Genomic DNA, 8,406 nt, shown 5'->3' on the forward strand with positions numbered 1-8,406 from the left:
TACGCAATGTAGGTCGTAGTTTTTTATTCCCTTAAGCAAGGAATTTTCCACGGTAAATTTGTGTTGTACTTTATTTTACTATTTGTTGTTTACTGCAAAATCCGAGACCAGGTTCCTAATACGTGTGGTGGGATTAGTTAATTTCTATATTAGTCATGATAGTTGTGATGGTTGGTATTGTAGTGACTATTATGATGGTGGCGATTGATAGTGGTGGTGGTGGTTGTGATGTGACGTTGCTTGATGTTAGTAGCCGGAGTTGTTGATTGTGATGGTTGAAAAATGAATGAATAATGGTTCAATGTTTTGATGCTAGTTGGAGATATTGTTAGTTGTGATGGTAGAGATGGTTGTTAGTAGAGATAAATTGTAGCGATGATAGTGATTGAAGTGATGGTAGAGGTGACGTTACTAGTGACAATGGTGGTGGCCGCTGAAGAATGTGCAGAAGTTGTGATGTATTAGTGGTAGTTGGTGGTGGTGCTAGTTGTGATAGATGAGTTGGTTGATAGTAAGGATTGGCCGGTAGTGGTTGATGATGGTGATGGTGTTGACAGCGGTGGTGGCATTAAATATAATTAGAATAATAGAGACAGTAGATGAGGTAGCGGTTGATAATAGTGGTTAGTGGCAATATTTGTTGTCGATGGTGGTTGTGATGGTGGAGGTGGCTTAGTTGGTGCTGGTGAGTGGTGGTTGACAATGATAGCAGTGGCAGAGGTGGTGACTGATGAATATGAATAGAGTGGCGGCGAATATTATCAAACACCAAAATACTTTTTCAGACCTATTAAAACTTGATTCTGGATCTAATGATTAATACCTAGAGCTAAAATCTTAATAAAAAATAAATGCACTTAATGAATTGAAATCTGAACTATTCAGATTCAGACCTCCATTAAGTGTAAAACAAATGAGTCCTAAAAGTTGAAGTTTACCCGCGTCCAATGTTTCTGCCAACTGTGTAAACAAATGATATATATATTTGCACATACAGTCTTCTCACTTAACCATACAAACTACTAATACTAATATAATTTGGTGTGTGTGAATACCCTGGCAAGTTCTTTATCTTGTTTGTGGTATCCAATGGGTAAACAACCAGGTCTTCCTTCAATAATGCAATTTTATTCATTTCAATCGATGCAAAATTTGGTGTTTGGCAGTCTCTGATAAATTTTTATTTTGATTTTCATGTATCTTATTTCTTGACGATTATAACGACAGAAGATAACGTGTGGTCATCATAAATTTAAATGCCCCAACTTTGACTTAATTATGTACCTAATACCACTAAATACACGTTAGGCTCAAAATTATGATCACTTATAGCTAAGCCTAATCTGTGCCCTCTCTCCTTTCTATCTAAATTTTACTTAGTGTTTCGAGGAAACAACTTGAATTACTTCATACTGATACATGTAATGTCCTATATTTAATTGTGTGCATGTGTCCACGTGTGAGCAGTGGCGGAGGCAGAAATTATACAAAGGTGTGTTCAAACTTTGGTGCACTACATGCTGCCTTTATCTAAACAGCTAAAGCCGATGAGCTACAACCCCATTTATTTCAAGGGTATTCAAAACATAACATTTAACCATATAAAATATTATTTTATGAATACACATAATGTAATTATTCGACAAAGGATATTTGTTTGACCATCGTCAATAAACTGTGGCTCGGCCTTGAGCGTGACGTTGTGAGGCCATGCAAGGGAAATGGGGGATAAGAAGTGAGAACGTGAGTTAGAAGATTAAGATATGGGTGCTAACCAACTTCAATATTTTTACCTACTAATTGCCAATTAAATTTTGAATAACTTATATAAATTTCATCACTATAAAAGCTAATTACTCATTCTCCTTGAACTTTATAATATTACATAAAATCTCATAATAATATCAGATACATTACCATATGTTATACTTCACTAACTAAATTAGATTTTTGAAAATTTTCATATATTTATACACTACCAGAAATTAGATCTATGGTGAAGGTTGCAAAACCGTCACAATAGGCCAAATAACCATTGCCATAAACCTATCGCAACGCTTCAGCAAGCGTCCCATAGGTGGGCGTTGCAATAGGTCTATGGCAACGGTTTTTGCGACGGTTGTACAAATCGTTGCCATAGGTAGAGCTATAGTGACGGTCTCCTACAATCATTGTCATAGATAGACCTATTGCGACGGTTATTTTTTGACTTATTGAGACGCCTATTTTCATCTATTGCGACGGTTCTTACCCGTTGTAAGAACCGTCGCAATAGATTCTACAACAACGGGTAAGAACCGTCGCAATAGATGCTACAGCAACGGGTAAGAACTGTCGCAATAGATGTTATTGCAACGGTTACGAACCGTCGCAATAGATGCTATCGTGACGCCTTTGTTACTCTATTGCAACGCTTTTTGCCTACCTATTCCAACTATTTCATCACTTGTTGGGACGTCTATTTTCATCTATTGCAACGGTTACGAACCGTTGCAATAGATTCTATTGCAATGACATTAAACCGTTGCAATAGCATCTATTGCGACGCTTCAGTTATTAAATTAAAACGATTTATATAAATAGTCGTATTAATGTAAATTTTTATTTATATACATAATAAACTATAACACAATATATACACATCACACAACAAAATCATTCATTAATAATCTCATAATTCAAAATATGCAACACGCTAGTAATTTAAATCCAAAAGTAAAATGTAATCAAGTCGAAATGACTAGTTAAGTTTTTACATACTAGCAAGTTCAAGTCGTGATAAGTTTAAAAAAATTCAACATAAAACTATTGATTTTAGAGCATTTATCCACAACCCAAAAATCTTCTCAAGTATGGTCAATGTCTTCATCATTTTCTTCAACTCTTTCTTCATATTGGACACCTATAAATAGAGAACAAATAATATAAATTACCACTTAAATGACAACATAAAAAGGACTATTCCATAATAAAATAAGTACATAAACCACATATAAGTTAGCTAGTGAAGAGACAAATCAATCAATCATGATTAGAAAGAAATACTAACATCCAAATGTGAGATAATATAACTTAAAGAACAATGCTCTTCCAAGAAATCTTTAGATTCATCCAAACCTCTATATCTATAGAATTAGAATGAACCTTAAGAAAGCATGATTCATCCCTCTCAAAGTAGTTCTCTTGCCTAGTTTAGTCTGTAAGTTTTTTTTTTTTGCCACAAAAAGCAGCAGGACAGCAGACACCCAACCAGGTTGGGATTGAGGCATAGTTGATTAATTGAACTTAATCACACACTTAACAAGTCTGACCACAAACATCATACTCACCACACAAACTAAGCTAACCTGATCCAATTATAACGTACTATTAAACGCAAATAACACACATCCACAAATAAAAACAAAAAAGAATATTATAGTCAACCATTGTCATTTCCAATTACCATATTGCTGCACTCTCAGCATCCAACAACATTTTATTAAAACTGAACAAAACAGTAAGCTTAAGCAACAAGTCTACATTTAAAAGTCACAACATTTATTTCCCAAACTTACTAAAAAACACAAACTATAAACCAGGAAAATTATCCCATTTTTTTATACATGTCTTCAGGTGCTCTTGCTGGTACAGAGCTGGAAAGTTAAAGGGCCACCAAAAAGTTAACTAGGTTTTTCGGTAAACCTGCTTTCACTATGTTGGTTAGCTGATATTAGCCTAAAGGTCCAATCCTGGGATTGGTTATATTGATCGATAAGCTTAGTGTTTTTTGGATCTCTTTATTGAAGAACAATCTTTCTGGTGAAGACATCTAATTCTATGATATCAATAAATAAGAGAAAACTGCAACTTCACATCTGATCCAGTTAGCACGCAGTTCAACATTTGAAATATTTACCTCTAGAGTTTCAAATCACTTTTTGAGGTAGTCAACCTCAGAATCAAAATTTGATATGTACATCATAGCATCTACCCTTTTGAAACGGAATCATCTTTATATTCTTTCAGGATACAATACCAAACTAATAATAATATCAGGCCACAATACCAAACTACTAATAACAAACTTCCACCAGCTAATCAGCAGCAGACACACACCAAAAGCAAGAGAAGTTCTACCAACAGATTGTTACTACCAACAGATGGACGGTTTCCTTGTTGATTAGCAAACTCTTCTCCTGATGAATGAACATTGAATCCTAGTATATTAGGATCAAGTGTTAATCCTGAATATAGCTCCACATTTCATCGTATGTCTTCAACTTTGACCAAGTGAGATTAAGAGGACAAAATGTTCCATTCCTTGCCAATGTGCCAAGAAAGCTGGAAAATTCAGTGACCACTGCTTTAGCTAGACCAATAGGCAGGTTCAACTCATTTAGCACTATCAGTTGACGGTCAGTCCGTCTATGTACTGCTTGCATTTGTGTAGCGTCTCTTTTTCTTTTATTAGTTGAAGGGCCTACAATAATATCAACAACAAAATTACTAAAATGCAGACAATTTTTGAACTAGTATGAACTAAAATATATATATTCTTGCCTGCTCTAGATTGTTCATTTGCTTGTAAATTAGGAAGTTGTGACTGATCCTGCTGCACTTGTTCAACTGTGGGTTGTGATGCACGAATGGTGGAGTTTAGAAATTATTGTCGCACTTGCTCTTCTACTGGTGCTGCAAGAGAGGTGGAATCAGAGACACCTGTTGCACTTGTTCTAATACTTGAGATATAACTTGCACCTGTTGCACTTGTTCAGGTACTTGAGATATAGGTGGAACGTTGTTTGACTTCTCCTTTTGCTTTTGATTCCTTTCCTTTGAATTTATGTAGCCTTTGTTCTTCTTCTTCTTCTTCTTGTGTTCTATTATTTGTTGCTTTCATAGAGCTGCTAGTGATTCAGCTGAAAGAAAGTTTTTAGTTTTTTGATGATTTGTCGAACACCCTTGTTGATTCATGATTATTCAAGTCTCTGTAAGATCAAGAGCAAAATATAATGTCAAGCTGGTTAAAATGACAAAGAAAAACTGGCATGCAGGCTATCCAATCACCCCAACTAACCTAGTCATCTTAATCAACGACATTGGAAACTCTAGCCTACACAAGGTAAACTTTATATCCTCATCCTCTTTCAGAAAGGAGACAAAAAAAAAGTAGGATGAGATAAGATTAATTAAGAAGTGTCCAGGAAGTGAACTCATCATGCTTTTGTGACAAATAACAAATGACTAACACCTTCCAAGGAAAGCTTACCTCTTTAAAGAACACATTTTTTTACATATATTTATGGCTGTTGCAACATGTTACATTTTTTCTTTTTTACTTTAACTAAGGTAGTTAAGAACACATTGCAAAAAAAAAAAAAAAGTAGAAGTGTGTCTTGATCTTCTAACATACAACTAGAAGCCTTATAAAGCAACAAATTCAGAACATATAAGCCTTCTAAAAAAAAAACTCCCAGCAAACTAAAAAATATTCAAATACATAATTATCGTTTAGATGTGAATCTTGAAGTTTTTTCTTTCTTGGGCAGGTTGAAACTAGAAGCTCATGCCAAAGGTTATGTTAGAATTTCTTAGATGTATTGGTTTAAGAAGATTTTATATCACCAAGTTGCTCTTGTTTACGTGCTTACTAAATTTGTGACTAATGTCTCCCAGGCGAGTATTATTTCTTTTGAATATAGCCCTTTTAAATGGTTATTACAATAGTGGCATGAATTTTATTTAGATCATTTTCCCTAAGCATTCACTTGGTTTTATAACTGAGATAGTTCTTGTAATTGCAGTTCTCTCTGAGCATTATTTCCATTTAAAATTAAGAACTTTTTATTTGAAGAGAATGGCAAGGGAAGAAATGCAGTACAAACTCTTCCTCATGCACTTAATTGATGTGGATAGGTCCCTTCTATCATTCAGAAGGGAGTTTTATTTTTCAACTGGGATTCCACTAGGTTTGATGTTAGATAAGTTGTCTTTTGACCCTGGGTTCAAATCCAAAAGAAATTATATGCTAAATAACTTTCTCATCTGAGCAGGAAAGTGAGATTCATCAGGGTTCTTCTTGTCCTCCCAGGAAGACGGATCAATGTTTGAGCCAACCAAAGCTAGCAGCCTGCAGCAGTTTAAGCATTAGCTCAACAACAATAACAATAACAAACCCAGTATATTCCCACATCGTGGGGTCTGGGGAAGGTAGCCTTTGCTTACATGGATTGAACTCGCGACTAAGCCACAAGTCCCTCAACCTTTGCCACTTGAACTAATCCAACCATAAGCCACGTGAGAAAAAAATCACCTATACCTCAACTATTTTGAATCATAATCTCTTACTGTTTCACCTATTTCATTAACTGTTAGACCAATTACACAAGAAACTGAGCCTTACATAAGATTCATATGGATGACAATTGGTAAAGTCACTAAATTTAAACTTTTTTATGTGATTGGATAGTCAGTTCTTATTCCTGAAGTGTCATATTTGCCAGCATTTTTAATCTTTTTCTGTCAGTACTACTCAATCTTTTTATTTTCAATATTTAGATAGTGAATTCTAGACATTTGGAGATAAAAGTGATAATATATAAGATTTAGCATAATACATAAGCATGGCCTTTAACTTGGATTCAATTAATATCAACGGTCCCCAACTTTGGATGTGCACAAGTAGAAAAATTCCACGACATAACTATATTTGTTTGATTCCCAAGAAGGCATATCTCAAAAACTCTATCACTTCACTCCAGCATGAAGTACCTCCCCCTCAGCTGAGAACATCTCTAGAATTTGGAACTTATATTAATCATATTCAAACGCTAACAAAAACCATAACAAAAGTAAACTAAAATCAAACAAGACCAACTACATTAGCATCAAATATTACACCAGCCGGATTGACAGAAAGTGGATGATATCTTGGGGTGACCTTAATGATTACCTATTCCCTTTTACTTTGAGCTCAAGAGAAAAAAACTTCTACATACAGATTCTGCGTTCTTCATATAATCTTCTTTCCGATTTTGGGGAAGGGAGAGGCTAATGAAGATTCTTCATGATCACAAAAAACATGGCAGTTACACTATTCTGCTCGCGTGATTCATCAGAAAAGCAATTTTCTCTATTGGAATCTCGATATGCTTACTAGAAATCAAATTATATAGATGGTCTGATTCGGTGCTGCCATCCCACTTCACTATGAAAGAATCTCAACAGATGACTTTACAAGATTCCGCTAAATGGACAAGTTATTACAGTAAAACCCTACTATCATGATAATTCACCTAACTCCCTGTAAATTTTACTGTACACGTCTCACAATTTTGAAGCCACTAATGCGAATTGAATCATTAATTACCAGTTATCTCACTCCAAATTCCAAATGATATAAAGGGAAGGGAGTTACCGATGATCTACAAAACTCTCTAATTTTAAAAAGTGGAAGAACAATCCATAATCACATAGGAATTCCTCAATGATTAAATTAAATTAAAATTGTAAAGAATGGGGAAGAGGAAGAATGATGATTACCAAAACGAAACAAATTAGAAGCAGGATTTGTGGAGGTAGCTAATGAGTTTAGTTGTACAAGAAAAGAGGAAATCCAGGTATGATATGCCTAACAGAGTCCCTGTAACGTGGTGGAAAGCCTGAAATATAATCATAGTACTAGATATTAGACAAAAGCACCAATCTTGATAGAACTAAGACCATAAAATTTCACTAATCAATGAATAAACTCGCCTTCGTACTAAACTGATTGATAACCACAAATCTTAATGGAGATCCTCCATTCTATACTGATTCGAGTGGATTAAACAATCCGATGTATTAAACAGAAGCATAAATCCCAAATCTCAGGTTGATTATATAAATCTTTTGCATTAATTCTACTCTATTTAGATAGAACTAATTGAAAACTAATGTACTGTCAAAACAAATAGTGGCCGTTAAGGTTATAAGGTTAAACGGTGGCCGTTAAGGTTATAAGGTTAAACGGTAGCCATTAAGGTTATAAGGTTAAACGGTGGCCGTTAAGGTAATAAGGTTAAACGGTGGCCGTTAAGGTTATAAGGTTAAACGACGGTCGTTAACCTTATAAGATTATAAGGTTAAACGGTGGCTATCAAAATTATAAGGTTACAAGGTTAAATGGTGGCCGTTAAGGTTATAAGGTTAAACGGTGGCCGTTAAGGTTATAGGGTTAAACGGTGGCCGTTAAGGTTATAGGGTTACACGATGGCCGTTAAGGCTATAAGGTTAAACGGTGGTCGTTAACCTTATAAGGTTTTAAGGTTAAACGGTGGTCGTTAAGGTTATAAGTTATATGGTTAAACAGTGGCCGTTAAGGTTATAAGGTTATAAAGTTAAACGGTGGCCGTTAAGGTTATAAGGTTAAACGGTGGCCGTTAA

The 8,406-nt window shown here is 35.0% G+C and overlaps 1 long non-coding RNA gene across 2 annotated transcripts; it reads right to left on the reverse strand.

Annotated features, from left to right (window-relative positions):
- Nucleotides 1-4,542: 4,542 nt before the first annotated feature.
- LOC107878309 lies at nt 4,543-8,372 on the reverse strand. Of its 2 annotated transcripts, XR_007057711.1 has the most exons (3): nt 7,525-8,361; nt 4,741-4,970; nt 4,543-4,674 (listed from the first exon to the last, which is right to left on the reverse strand). It is a non-coding gene; the product is annotated as an uncharacterized LOC107878309 (long non-coding RNA). The 2 variants fall into 2 exon arrangements; XR_001676817.2 differs by lacking the exon at nt 4,543-4,674 and having other exon boundaries at nt 4,844-4,970; nt 7,525-8,372.
- Nucleotides 8,373-8,406: the final 34 nt, after the last annotated feature.

The sequence above is a fragment of the Capsicum annuum genome, chromosome 7 (genome assembly GCF_002878395.1).
Source record: "Capsicum annuum cultivar UCD-10X-F1 chromosome 7, UCD10Xv1.1, whole genome shotgun sequence".
In the NCBI taxonomy this organism is placed as follows: domain Eukaryota; kingdom Viridiplantae; phylum Streptophyta; class Magnoliopsida; order Solanales; family Solanaceae; genus Capsicum; species Capsicum annuum.